This window comes from Panthera tigris, chromosome A2 (assembly GCF_018350195.1).
Source record: "Panthera tigris isolate Pti1 chromosome A2, P.tigris_Pti1_mat1.1, whole genome shotgun sequence".
Classification (NCBI taxonomy): domain Eukaryota; kingdom Metazoa; phylum Chordata; class Mammalia; order Carnivora; family Felidae; genus Panthera; species Panthera tigris.
Window position 1 is genome coordinate 120,970,517 of NC_056661.1, and position 15,183 is coordinate 120,985,699.

Below are 15,183 nucleotides of genomic sequence, written 5' to 3' on the forward strand. Positions count from 1 at the left end.
TGGTACCCTCACACATGGTGAAGACCCACTATGCTCCAAGGAGTTCATCGGCAGGTGGAGAAGATGGAGACAGACACAAAATGGTGGACATGGATGCTGGGGACCGGGTCAGGAAACCACCGCGGCATTGATGCGAAGGTAACAGAGCCAAATCAGGGCAGTGACAGGGCAGTGTGAGCAGCCGGTGGACTTGAGACTGTTCAGGAGGTAACATGAAGAGGCCTGGGTGAGCCAGGGAGGGGACCGAGGAGGGGAGAGGAAGGAGGCTGGGATGGGTGCAGTCAGGGGTGAAGGTGTCCTCACTGGGATGGAAGCATGGGAGGAGGAGCAGGTGTGGGGAGTTTGCTTTTGGAGCCGCTAAGTTAGAGGGGCCACGGGCCAGGAAAGGGAGGCGTTCGGACACTGTGGTCGGGAGGGCAGGAGAGCAAGCGGGGCTGAAAAACAGACAGATGCTCTATAGATGAACTTCTAGAAGACATGAGTGATTCTTGGATGATCCCAAAGACATATTAATAGAGGCAGTGCAGATGATTCAGAAGGTCCCAGGTCCTGAAGGATGTGGTCATCAAGGGCCATTAGTCTACACATGGGCCCCTTTATTGTGTTCCCCAGGCCCCCTCCCCCAACTAGTGTGGCACCCAGGCCGGGGGAGGGGCAGGGGGAGGTGGAGAGGAGGCAGCCCTCTCTCACTCCTCTTGTTACCCAGACTTGTTCTTGGAACGGTAGCGGTAGCGGCAGCAGCATCTGGAAAGATGTTAGAAATGCAAATTCTCAGCCCACCTCAGCCCTACTGATGCACAATCTGCATTTAAATAGACTCCAAGTGGTTTTTCTGCAAAATAACATTTCAGAAGCAATGGTGCAGGCCCATAGTTCTCAGTCTCTGCTACCTGGAGATGGGGTTCCCCCCCATCCCCACCCCAGAGCTTTTGATCCGGTTGGTCTGGGGTGAGGCCCAACTGACGAGGTGATTCTACTGCATACCTAGGTGAAAACCCCAGCCCTAGCCCCTCTCTGATGGACTAGAGCCAGGATGTTGAAGGCCACTTTACATCTTTGGGTCTCAAGATGGAAGTCTGCAACAAAAGCCACCCTGTGCCCTCTGCCAGGTAGCAGCTGGGCAGGTGCTGTGGGAGGGCTCCAAGGCCACGAAGAGCTGGCGGGCAGGTGTCTAGTTGTTTGAAATATACACCAGGCTCAGCTGCCCCTCACCTCCCCAGGTACCTACTTTATGCCAGGCCAGACAGGGAACTGCTGAGCTGAGGAGTCCTCACCTGCTCCTCACCTTGGAGGAGGTCCGTCAGGTAGAGAACTGTCAGAGACAGAGAGAGGAGAGCCCACCACATCCAGGCTAAGAGAAAGGGAGTGGGGGGCGTTTTCTTGGCGGAATGTTGAGCCCTCCTCCTTCTCTCACCTGGAAATAGGAGCCAGAGAAGTTATACGTATCAACTCCAAGATCTGCCCAGGAATCCCATCATCTTAGGGAAAAGTCAGAATTCGAACATTCCTCACTGCCTTGCTACTCCAAGTATGGCCCTTGGACAGCATCAACATCACTTGGAAGCTTACTGGGAATGCAGAATCTTGGGCACTACTGGATCAGACCTACTGGGTCAGAATTCATAGTTTAACCAGCTCCCAGGGTGACTCACATGCATGTCAGTTTGGAAAGCCTTAGTCTCCTGGGCCCTAGCTGAAATGCGGGTTTCAGTAGCCACAGAGACAGGATGTTGGAGGTTTTCAGGCTCCTCTGGATGGGCTGGCTCATGGCTTCTCTGCTGGGTGAGGACCGGTAGAACCTCAATGGACCGAAAGGTGGCCCCAGTATGGTCTTCTTTCCTAAGGAATATCGTGACATCCTTCCTCCCTGCACCCTAGCCGGCAGCTTTCTGTCCTGCACTGCCCTCTGGTGGCCCTGGAGTGCCATTGCCATGTCACATTGCCTCCTCTCTGGTCAGGATCCCAAGACTGAGACGAGGTGAAAGGAAGACCTGCCTGTTGCTGATCTCTGACATAAGGCTCAGAGACCCCCAAGAACACCATGGAGGCAGTTTGGAAAACACTGGGCTTTAGCAGCAGGACAGCAAATGGAGGCTTCTCTTTTCCCTGGCGAGGGGTCCTGGCTCAACCCTTCTCCCCATCACTCCTCACACCCTGTTGGAGGCTGTTCAGAGCTAGGACACAAGCTGGAGGGAAGAGTCCTGTGTAAAGAGGGCATGCACACAGGTAGGAAGTCGCTGGACTGGTTCAGGGAGACTCAGTCAAGCTGAGTTTTCTTTGGAAGGCTGCTCGGTGGAGAATGGACTGGGTGGGGACATTGGGAGCTGACAGTCCGGGAAGGGGCCCATGCCACAGTTCAGAGGATGTTAGTGGCTTCGTGTGAGCCAGGCGTGGGTGGAGAAAGGCCGACACCCCTCCCACATCCCAGACAGAACATGTCAGCCAGCTTTGGGAGCTCACTGGAATGTGAGCTGACTGACGGCGTGGGCAAGGGGCGTTTGGGGAGACACAGGGCCTTGCGAAATTTTTCTAGGGACATGACCCTAGGCCTTCCCAAAAGCTTGAGAGCCTCTGTTCTTGGCCATATGGATGGAGCGGCCTGACTCCCTGTGCTGGCCGGCCTGGTTCAGCTGACCCCTCCCTGAGGCTCTGTTGCTACCAGGTCCATGGTCACCTAGACTCACAGGTGCTCTGGGGGAGCTCTGTAGCAGCCTCTGGTTCTCCTCCTGAGCCTGGGGAGGCTGGGCCTTTGGGGTGACCTTGGCAGGGAAGAATGAGGGGCACGGAGTCCATAGGCTGTGTGCAGGCCCTGTCTCCCCCTGGCGCCTTCCAGGCCCCACTCTGCACCCTGCTTCTTGGCAGCTCCTAATCCCCCAGGTCCATCATAACCTGGACCCAGGCTCTAATTCTGGCCCTGCAGCTGACTCATTGAGCCATCAGGAGCCATTCACCTCCCCTCCCAGACCTCAGGTTCATTACCAGAGGAGGAGCAGGCATCTGGCCTAGAAATCATCTAGTTCCTGCAGATGCCTTTGGGCTTTGAGAACCTGAGGTCGTGTTCCTCCAGCAGAAGGGCCAGTCTTCCCAGAATCGTCCCCAGACAATGGGGCAGCTGTGTCTGCTGCAGTGCTCTTGGAGCCTCTTCCCGGTCCCCTTGGCCCAGTGGCCCACCTTCCAGCGGCTGGCACCCGCGAGCCTTTGAACTTCGTCCCCTGCTGCCCACTCACAGGCAGGCCAAAAATGCTGGCCAGTTAATGTCCTTGGGGCACCCTCAGCCAGGACTGTGAAGCTCGACAAATGCACCAGCTCCCTCGGGTGGGGTAACTCCGAGGCACATGCCTGTCTCCCAAGGCCCCCGCACAGCTGAGAGCTCCAGTCACCCACAGCGGTAGTGGATTTGATGACACAACCTCTTGTCGCCTGCCCGCCTCATTTTCTTTTCCATGCTCCTGCTGGTGTTTCCTGAAATTTGCACTCAAAATTTGTCTCAAGCTCTGCTTCTGGGGGAACCCAAATGAAGACAATATCCAGCTGAGCCATTTTATTTGCCTGATCTTTGGTTCAGGATGAACAAGAAAGGGGAGTAGGAGACAGATCCCTAGGCTGGGTGTGGGAGTGAGTGGAGAAGGACACCCTTGCTGTTCACCTGTGGCCTTGGGACAACGTATAGGAGTGAAGGGATAGATCTCAGGCTGGATCTGCCTTAGGGGGCTGTGGAGTGAGTCTCTAGAGATGCTGGGCCTGACTTCACCTCTGGGGCAGGCCCCCCCCCTCTGCCAGGCAGACCTCAGGCCCTGGGGACCTCGTGGGTGACCACAAAGCAGATACCCTCATTTAGGCCTCTGAGTAGCTGATGAGGCCATAGTCCCACCTCAGCACCTGGTGGTCTGTCTCCTGCACTGCCTTCTCTGCTGTCTCCTTCTCCAGGTACAGCCCAAAGAACTTCTTGGAGACTGTCATGTAGTGCCAGGCATCTAGGGCCAGGACAGTGACCAGGTGGCCAGCCTGGCTTCAGCAGCTCAGCCGGGCCCTGCGTGGCCACCCAGTAGGTGTTTACATCCACAGCGCAGGTGGTCTCCAGGGCCAGCGAGGCCAATGTGCAGTCAGCCGGAGGCACTTGGGCCTGCCCCTGTGGCTGTGACTTGGTCACGTCACACTTAAGCCATATGACTGTCCTTCAGAGCCCGCTTCCTTCTCCTGCCGCCCGCTCCTTTGGGGGGGGACGGGGGGGGGTCACAGAGGGATGATGAACATTATGAAAACAGCCCCCCACCCTCACTGCCATCTAGGTTGCTTCTTATCAGCAAGGCCTGTGTTTTAACCCATTCAGCAACGCGTTGAGGGAGATATTATTTCCCTCGTGGTGTAGATGAAGAAATTGAGGCCCAGAGAGGTTGTGTGATTTCTCAAGGCTACACAGCTGGTAGGGGACAGCAGATTTGATTTTTTTTTTTTGGATTTGGTGTTTGATTCCTCCTTCCTCCTCTTCTTCCTCTGCCTCCTCCTTCTTTTTAGTAATTCAAAATAACCCAATTTTTGGTATATTATTAATTTTTAAGTTGTCAAATATATATAACAAAAAATTTGCCATTTAGATCATTTTTAAGTGTACAATTCAGTGGCCTTAACTGCATTTACAATGTCGTGCAACCCTCACCACTGTCCACTTCCAACATTTTTTTTATCAGCCCACATAGCAATAACTATACCCGTTAAGCAATAACTCCCTGCTCCCCTTCCAGCAGCCCCGTCTCGTTCAACACGCAGGCGTTAACATGTCACTTCCTCCTCTGGTGGCCGCGAGACTCACAATACAGTCCTTACTGCTTATCGTGGCTTCCCCTGGAGGGTGGCCGTGGCCACCCTCCCCGACGCTGCACTGTCCTGTTCGCTCTGCTTCATGCGTACCCACCTTCTTCCTGGTCCTCAGACACCAGCCAGCTCTCTCCCCTCGTAGGCCTCAGTCCTCGCCCTCCCCTCTGCCCGACACTCTCCTTCCCTACATCTTCCTGCTGCTCTGAGGGCATCTCTTTGGAGATGGCTTCTCTTACTCCGCTATGGACCACATATGTTTCCCCAGATTCCTATGTTGAAGCCCTAACCCCAGTGTGATGGTATTTGGAGAGGGCTCGGGGGAGGTGATCGGGGTTAGATGAGGTCTCAGGGAGTGGGGCCCTCGTGATGGGATTTGTGCCTTTTTAAAATTAATTTATTAATTTATTGATTCGTTTCTGTCTCTTCTTAAAATTTTATATTTTTTATTTTGAGAGAGAGAGAGAGAGAGAGAGAGAGCATGCAGCGGGGGTGGGGCAGAGGAAGAGGGAGGAAGAGAATCTTTTCTTCTTTCTTTTTTAATTTTTTAATGTTTATTTTTGAGAAAGAGAGAGAGTATGCGTGGGAGTGGGGGCAGAGAGAGAGAGAGAGAGAGAGAGAGAGGGAGACACAGAATCTGAAGCAGGCTCCAGCCTGTGAACTGTCAGCACAGAGCCTGATGTGGGGCTTGATCCCATGACCCTGGGATCATGACCTGAACTGAAATCAACAGTCAGACGCTCAATGGACTGAGCCACCCAGGTGCCCCCGGGATTCATGCCTTTTGAAAGAAGAGACACTAGAGAGCTTGCGCTCTGTCTTTGTCCTCCATGTGAGGACACAGACAGAAGGTGGCCCCCTGCGAGCCAGGAAGAGGGTCCTTCCCAGACCCTGACCATGCTGGCGCCCTGATTTTGGACTTCCAGCTTCCAGAACTGTGAGAAGTGAGTGTGTGTCGCTTAAGTCCCCCGGCCGGTGGTACTTTGTTTTGGCAGCCCAAGCTGACACAGGCACAGCACCCCTGTCTCTCTCTAGGCCCCTACCCAGCTGAAGCTTTATCTCTGGACCACTTATTGTTTAAAAAAATTTTTTTAATGTTTATTTTTGAGAGAGAGACAGACAGACAGAGCATGAGCAGGGGAGGGGCAGAGAGAAGGGGAGACACAGAATCCGAAGCAGGCTCCAGGCTCTGAGCTGTCAGCACAGAGCCTGATGAGGGGCTTGAACTTGTGAACCGCGAGGTTATGACCTGAAGTCTGAAGCTCAAACGACTGAGGCACCCACGCGCCCCTCTGGGCCATTTACCGTTATCTGAATCTCCATCTAGTTTGGTTGTAGATGTGTTCCCTACTAGAATATGAACTCTGTGGGGATGAGACTTTGCCTTGTTCCCTGCATATCCCCAGTACCTAGAAGAGGGCCTGACCCTCAGAAGGCGCTGCAGAAAGGGTAACGGGAATGAATGAAGCCCAGGCTGGGTTGCTATGGAGGCCCCTGTGCTCAGAGACCCTCCAACCCTGTCCCATTGCAGGCTGCCCACCTGTGACTGGGTCAGGTGCCTGTGGCCCAAGGTTAGGGCAGGAATCTGAAACTCTGGTCTTTGTCCTGGCTCTAACGTGGCTTTGAGGTCACTCTCCAGGTCTGGGCTTCAGTTTGCTCAGCTGTGGAATCTGGGCCAGAATCTTGCCTATTCCCCCGAGGCTCCCGTAGATGTGTTCACTCTCTGTGAACCAGGTGGGGAGGGTGCCTGGAGGGGCCGGTGCTGTTGGCCTGGGGGGCGTGGCAACAGTGCTGTGTCCAGCCCGTCTCTGGTCGTAGTAACTCTTGCGGCAGCAAGGGGCACTTGATGCGTCCCAGGCTGTGACCCACCCTCTAGCCGTCGACCACGTGAGCCCCAGGTATGTGAGTTCAGGAGCCTCACACGGCCTGAGGGCCACGCAAAGCCTGGGTGTAGAGGTGGCACTCACTCAAAGGGAGGGGGCTCTGCACCCCAAGTGGGTCAAGGCAAAAGGGCAGGGAGATGGGTGTGAAGTAGGTGGGGGGCTCACACGCTATCTGGTGGGGGGTGGGGAGGACCTCATCTGAGAAGCATGGTGGCCTGCGGGGACCCGTCTCCCTACATACTGCATGGCACCCACCAGGTCTGTGGTGGGAGGACATCCCAACTCCATGCCCAGCTAAGTAGTTGGAAAAGAACCAACCACAGGCTGTTTGTCGTTGGGGAAGGGTGCCATACAGGAGATCGGACTCTGCCTTTGGTAGGGGGAGCGAGGCTGTGTGAGGATACCAGACTCACACACCTGGGGCTCCAGTCGGGTGGGGGGGGGGGCGCGCAGCCTGCACATATCACACCCCCCTTGCTGCCCCAACAGTTGCTACCAGGGACCGGGCGGGAAAAGTTCTGCGCTTCTGGGCAGGCTTCAGAAAGGCTCCCCAGTAGCAACTGGTTTATTTTCAGCAGGGTCTGACTCTAGATTTAAAACACGGGGGACAGTGAAATACTCTCTGCTGCAGAGGACAGAGGCTCTGATAAGGGCTGAGACCTGAGCCAGTGGGTTTGTATCTGGCTTAGCCAATCAGGGGAGGCGAGAAGCTTTGGTGACGAGTTAGCAGGAAAGAGATATTTGCCTCAGAGTGGCCCTCAGTGCACTGCCCTCTTCTCCCTGCTTTCTCCCTCTTCCATTAAAACTCACCTGTCCATTTTTCAAGGCCTAGTGCCAATGTCCTTGCTCCAGGAAGTCTGCTCAGATTTCTCTGTGGGCATTAAGATTTATTTCCTCTGTATTCCTGTGGACATTGCTTGATATACCTTTCTTGGAAGTGATTACATGATTAGGGAAAGTTTGTTGAGTGATTGACTAACGCCTAGAGTTGAGCAGTATACTCCCTGCCCAGCCGTGCATGGCAAACCTAAATTAACTGATCTTTACTCTTGCTGTTGCCAATGACTGCCTGTCTGACCTGGGCTGCCCACCCCTCTCTCTCCCACCTCAGTTTCCCCTCGTATGCACCGAGGAATCTGGACAACAATTTCTGTCAGCTTAACCAGTTCTGATGCCCCAGAGTAGGGGTTTATAAACTGAGCCTGTAGTTTGGCTTTGGATATCAATGAACTCTCTCAACTTTATGTAAAAACTTATGGGTGTGTGTATACATGTGTATGTTGCAAGAGCTTTCATTATATTTTCAGAGGGATTTGTGAGCCTAGAGAGGTTACATAACCCAGCTTTAAGGCCACTGCAGGGGATGCGGGAGGAGATGGTCAGAGGCAGGTAGTGTGCTCGTGTGTATTCTGTCAATTCCTCACCCAGTGTGAGCCTGTGAGCCTCCCCCCTTCAGGACAATCGTCCCTCCTTACAGTAAAGAAACAGAGGCTTCCTGTCATAGACCTGAGCCCAGCTCTTTGGCCTCCACAGCCACTGCTTTGGCCCTACCAAGCTGCCACCTAAGTGGAGGCCCTCATGGACTCACAGGCCGGGATGACTTTGCAGCATCCTTGGAGAGCAGTGGCCCCGAGGACCGGTGCCCTCCTGCCACCCAGCGGCTCTCTGCCAGGTGCAGTCTTGTACTCCCCACCTCCCAAGGTGGATGGATACCAGCCACTCACCCGAAGGGAAGGTCTGGAAGAGGTTTCCACATTACATTTTAGGATTTGTTTTCGGCATAGGTGTTGGGGCGCCTAGGTGGCTCAGTGGATTGAGTGTCTGACTCTTGGTTTCAGCTCAGGTCATGATCTTGCGGCTTGTGAGTTCAAGCCCTGCATCGGGCTCTGTGCTGGCAGCATGGAGCCTGCTTGGGATTCTCTCTCTCTCCCTCTGTCTCTGCCCTCCCCTGCTCGCTCTCTCTCTCAAAGTAAATAAACTTAGGGGAAAAAAAGGCATAGCAGGACTACATAGGTAGTGTGAGGGTCGCCCTCTTTCTCATAGTCCTCTGTCCCGGTGCACAGCTTGCCGGTCATTCTGGCTGCGGCTCCCTCCGCGTCTCCTTGCTCCTGCAGTTCTGTTGCATCTATGTTTGGTCTCCCAGCCTCTTCCCAGGAAGAGCTTCCTGATCTCAGACTGGGCCCTCCTCTCAGGGAGCAGCAGAGTCCACACACAGGGAGCCAGGCCACAGTGTTAGCTTCTCCGGTTGGAATTTATCTAGAATTTATCAAGAGCATGGAAATGTTTTCTGGTTCTTGGCTTCCGAGAGGCGATATTTTGAGTATAGGTGCAGCTTGTGGGAGGAGGGGAGAGGGGGACAATGTAGCAGAGGGACAGAGACAGAGAGACAGAGAGAGACAGGCAGCAAAGGGAGAGATAGAGACAAAGACACAGAAAGAGGGGGTGTCTGGCTGGCTCAGTCCATGGAGCATGTGATTCTTGACCTCAGGGTTGTGAGTTTGAGTTGCCTGTTGGGTGCAGAGATTGCTTAAAAATAAAATCTTAAACACACAAAAAACAAAGGCACAGAGAGAGACTGGGTGTCTGCAATAGGCCAAGGATGCTTTCCTCTTTGGGTTTGGAAGGAAAACAAGAACAGGAGTGGAAAGACCCCTAAGGGGGAGGGAACAGGAATCAGAGATGGCTAAGATTTCACTGGCCCATGACAGTGAGCTTACTGTTGAAAGCAGCTTGTCCTGAATGTGGTTACATATTTCTCCCTGACTTCAGTTCTGTTTATTCTACTTGCTTAGTCAATCCTTTCTTTTTTGTGTAGGGTAGAAGTAAACAGCCAGGACCTCTGAAAATCCTAGGAATCCTATGTTTGGATAAACCATTAAAAAGCGTTGCCAGGGGCGCCTGGGTGGCTCAGTTGGTTAAGCATTTGACTTCAGCTCAGGTCATGATCTCGCGGTCTGTGAGTTCGAGCCCCGCGTCGGGTTCTGTGGTGACAGCTCAGAGCCTGGAGCCTGCTTCAGATTCTGTGTCTCCCTCTTTCTCTGCTCCTTCCCTGCTCGCACTTTGTCTCTTTCTCTCTCAAAAATAAATAAACATTAAAAAGCATTGCCATGTATAAACAGAACATGTGATAAAATTGCACAGAACTTAACACACACACACACACACACACACACACACACACCAGCAAACTGGAGAAATCTGAATAAAATCGGGATTGTATCAATAACAATATCTTGATTGTGATATTTTACTACTATTTTGAAACATATTACCATTGAGGGAAATTGATCTTATTTATCATTTATCTCATGTCTTATTTCTTTTGCCTGCCCTTATCACTCTTGGTCACCTCTCTCCCTCCCTCAGGGGACATGCTCATTGACCTCAGCCCAGGTCCTACCATCTATCAAGTGCTCACTGCCTGTGTGTCCTTCAGAGACATGGCTCCCTCTGACTTCTCTGCCAGTGTGATTTACCTGTGAGCTGGAAGGGAATGCATAGGACACAGGGGTTGGGGAGAGGGTTCCCCAGGGGACTGGATGTCAATCCTCCTTCTCAGAGGACTCTCTGCTCTCTCTGTTGTCCCTGACATTCTCAGGACAGTAGGTCCCTCCAGGATGGGACCAGTGCTTTGGGTGGGACAGTGGATGGGACCCCCAGTTACAGGATTATAGCACTTTGGGGAGCAAGTTTCTGATCACAGCACTGCACTGAGATGTGATATAGCCAGGTATGATCACTGAAGACCAGATGGAAGGAGATCTTTCCTTCCTCCTTCTTCCCTCCCTCTTTCCTTCCATCCTCTATCCTTCCTCTATCCATCCATTCTATCCTTCCTTCCTCTCTCTCTCTCATCTATCTTTCCTTTCTTCCCTCTATTGTCTTTATCTGTTGTAACTATTATCTATCTATCCATCCTTCCATCCATCTATCCATTTGCCCATCCTTCCGTCTATCCATCTTTCCTTCTTCCCTCTATTGTCTACATTTGTTGTGACTATATTGCCTGTAGGAGTGTGAACCCACACCCATGCTGAACACACAGATATGACATTTACATGTGCTTCTCCCCTACTCCTTGCTCCCTGCCTTCCCCCGCCTGACATAATCACTAATGTGAAGTTTATATTTATCCTTCTTTTTCTTTTTCTTTTTCTTTTTTTTTTTTTAAATTTTTTAATGTTTATTTATTTTTGAGACAGAGAGAGACACAGCATGAGCAGGGAAGGGGCAGAGAGAGAGGGAGACACAGAATGTGAAGCAGGCTCCAGGCTACGAGCTGTCAGCACAGAGCCTGACGCGGGGCTTGAACTCATGAACCGTGAGATCATGACCTGAGCCGGAAGTCGGACGCTTAACCGACTGAGCCACCCAGGTGCCCCCCTTCTTTTGCTTTTTAAAAATAAATTTCATCACATATTTACGCACATCTAAACAAAGTATGTCCCCGAGTTGCATGGGACATACTTACCCTAAACAACTATTTATTGCTTTTCTGAAATTCAAATTTGACTGAGTGGTCTTCATTTCATCTGGCAACCCTGTTTCAGATCTGGTCATTCAGCCCGGAGGGGAAGAGGCACAGGCTGGGAGTCAGGGCTGTTGTGAGCATGTAAGATGCCTTTGCGTGAATTAGGAAAAGATGCACGGACAAATTATAGAAAGATGCCCTCTGGACTATTCCCTTTCCCTCTGGAAGGACGATAAGAACAAGGTGCCCCTTTGGGGCAGACTGATTAGGGAAAGGTGCCCTTTCCTTAAGGCTCACTTGGCCCCCTCCCTTTGTGCAGGGTATACTCACCAGACCTGGACACAGCATCCTTGGTAAGAGTCAGAAGTCCTGGATTCTAGTCTCGGCTCTGCCGCTCATTGGCTGGGTGACCTTGGGTGAGTCTTTTTCTTTTTTATATTTCCTTTCTGTGAAGTAGGGGAAATGGGATCCAATCTAATAATCTACAAGAAAATTCTAGGAGCAGGAAATCATGGATGTGAAAGAACTTTGACAAGTAAGATATTTTGCACAAATGAGTGTTGACACTATTATTTCCCCATAGGAGATCTGAAATTACCTAGTCCAATCCTTTTGTTCTACAGTCCAGGAAGCTGAGGTCCTGAGAGGGTACGTGACTTACCCAGAGACACACAGCAAGCTGATGACAGTTGGAGAACTCCTAGTCCAGTGTACCCTCTCTTCCACTAGGTGTCCCCACAGGCTTGGAAGGGTGTAGAAACCCTTCCTCTCCTTGGGCCTCTCCTAGCACTGGCTTCGTCAGCAACAGCAGCTTCAGCCCTTCCCTTGGTGTGTATCTATCCAAGTAGACCCCTCTCCGGACTTGTCTGGAGAGTCATCATATATGGGAAGGTTTGAGGAATGCTTGTGGCAGGATGATCATCAGGCAGAAGGAGGTGGGGGGGTTGCCCAGCAGACCTAGAGATCCTGCAAACCCATGTCCAGGAACAGGGATGGGGTAGGGGCTAAGATGAGGTCTAGCAGAGAAAACGGAGCTTGGCAAATAGGATGTTTTGAGCTGCTGGGGCAGCTAAAAGGGGGATGGTTTCTGCCAAGGCGAGGACGGACAATGCCCAGGAGTGGAGATAGCTAAGGAAAGGAAGCTAATCAAATGTGTCCCTTCTTACAATGTCAGGACCTCCAGGAGAGTATAATCTGGTCTAGACAGAGCCTAAAGGACAGAGCATCCAAACTGGGGCCCTCACTCCTTGGGCGTTTCGGGATGTAGAGCTGCTGGCTGCCTTGGGGACGAGGCAGGGCAGGTTTTGAGGGGACCCACAAGGGCTTGTGAAAGCTGCCTAACGCCTTAGACGAGGCCATGCGGGTTGAGTGGCTATGCTATGGACCCACCATTTGTCTACCTGAAGATAGTCTGTACTCTCTACATACTTCAATAAAACATTTTGTTCTCCTCTATCCAGCGGGCAGAACTTGTGATATATCGTCAACAGTTTGGTGGGTAAGGGTCTTTGAAGAAGAAAGGGGCCCCTGGGTGGCTCAGTCAGTTAAGTGCCTGACTTCAGCTCAGGTCATGATCTCGCGGTTCATGAGTTCGAACCCTGCGTCAGGCTCTGTGCTGACAGCTCAGAGCCTGGAGCCTGCTTCAGATTCTGTGTCTCCCTCTCTCTCTGTCTCTACCCCACTCACACTCTGTCTCTCTCTCTCTCTCTCTCAAAAATAAAATAAACATTAAAAAGAATTTCAAGAAGAAAGCCCTGTTGTGGCTGGAGAAAGGAGTCTTCTATTTGGGGACAGGGAAGGTGGACTTATGGACCAAGACTCCTTTTGTGTAGTAACTCACTAAACTGTGATCTAGGGTGATGGGCTAAGTCTCCTGTTGTATCAGGAGTACAAATAATAAAAAACCCAATCGCGGTGGCTTCATAAATTTTTTTTTAACTTCTTGTGTAACAGCTTGAGATATTGGTTCAGTGACTCAGTAGTAATGCAGCTGGTATATCTGTGACTAACTTATTTCCTCATGGTCACAAGGTGGCTGCTATAGCTCCAGGCATCCCAGGTTCAAGGCAAGAAAATGGAGGAAAAGGAGACTTCATCAGTCTCTGGCCCTCTTACTAGGGAAGCACAAACCACTGCAGAAACCTTCCAGTAGACTTCAGTTGTCTCATGTAGCTCTCTCCTAGCTGCAAAGTAGGCAAGGAGAGAAAGTATGTCACTTTCTAGTCTCTGTGGTGGAGGCAGGCGGGGGAGAAGTAGGTTGGCAGGGGATAGGTTAGCCAGCAACCAGCCTCTGACACATCCTTTTTGGGTTAAGCATAGCCAGCCCCAGCCATTGTTTCTTGGTTGTCCAGAGCTCTTTGCCTCCTCCATTCCATTCTCCATGGCAGCTACAGGACAGCTGTGGGCTTGGCAGGGAGAGGAAAGCAAGAGACTACTGGGTCAATACATGCACCTTCTAGTGGATGAGTCGCCCCTCCAATATGAGATCCCTGGGTAGGAGGCAGTACCCTCATCTCTAGACAAAGCCTATGCATGGCCAACTGTGCATGTGCTAGTGGGTCCTGCTGGGATTCAATTGGACACAAGAGCGGTCACCCTGCACCCATCCTCATACCTTAGACCTCTTTCACCTGTTCCTCTGTGGGCTCTGCTGGGAGCAGGGTGAGACCCTGTTCTTAGAGGTCAGTGCCTCAGTCTCCCATTTCCAATATGCACTGTCCTCCACATGACAGCTGCTTCTGACACCAGTGCGGCAAGACTGGAAAAGGATGTGCCCAGCATGATGATTGCAGGCACCGATCCCGAGGCCAGAGGAGGAAGGGCTCCCAGCTCTCTTGCGCCCTCCTGGTGCTGTGAACAGTCTATCTCATGTCCTGCTCACCAGGCTTATCCTGGGCGAGTTTTATTCCCCGCCACTCCTCCTTCAGGGGAAGTGTCTGTTTGGGATTTTCCCTGCCTTGTCCTATACCCTTCTTCCCCCAACGATTCGACCTATCCCTATGAGATATTCTGCATGAGATTCAGCCCTCCTCCTGCCCTTTCTGGAGTCCTCATTATATTGGGGCTGAACTGCTTCAGTGCTCACCCAGGAGGAGAGGGATAGGCAACAAACACCTAGATCATGTGCTAATATTAATAGCTGGCCCCTTCATAGCATTTATTAAGTGCTAGCCCCCTTTAAAAATACTCATTTTTCGGGGCGCCTGGGTGGCTCAGTCGGTCGAGCGTCCGACTTCGGCTCAGGTCATTATGTCGCGGGTTGTGAGTTCGAGCCCCGCAGAGGGCTCTGTGCTGACGGCTTAGAGCCTGGAGCATGCTTCAGATTCTGTGTCCCCCTCTCTCTCTGCCCCACCCCTGCTTGTGCTCTCTCTCTCTCTGTCTTTCAAAAATAAATGAATAAACATTAAAAATTTTTTTAAAAATATTCATTTAAAAAATTATGGTAAAATACACATAACATAGAATTTGCCATCTGAACCATTTTAAGGGCATTGCTGAATGGCCTTAAGTACCTTCACATAGTTGTGCAACCACCACCACCATCCGTCTCCAGAACACTTTCAACTTCCCAAACTGAAACTCCATACCCATTAAAAAACAACTCCCCATTTCTCCCTCCCTCTTGCCCCTGGCAACCACCATTCTCCTTTCAATGTGTATGAATTTGACTACTCTAGGTACCATATGTAAGTGGAGTATGCAGTATTTGTCTTCTTGTGACATGTTTATTTCACCAAGCCTGTCTTTCAAAGTTCATCTATGTTGTAGCATGTCTCAGAATTGCCTCCTTTTTCAGGCTGAATAATACTCTATTGTATGTGTGTACCACGTTTTGTTTATTCACGCCTCCATCAGTGGGCACATAGATCATTTTTGCCTTTGGGCTATTGTGAATAACACTGCTGTGAGGCCGGCCACTTTAAAAAAACATGTAAAACACTCATCTATTTCTCACAACAGCCCCATGTGGAAGGTATTGCTTTTAATTCTCATTTTATGGGTGGGGAAACTGAGGCA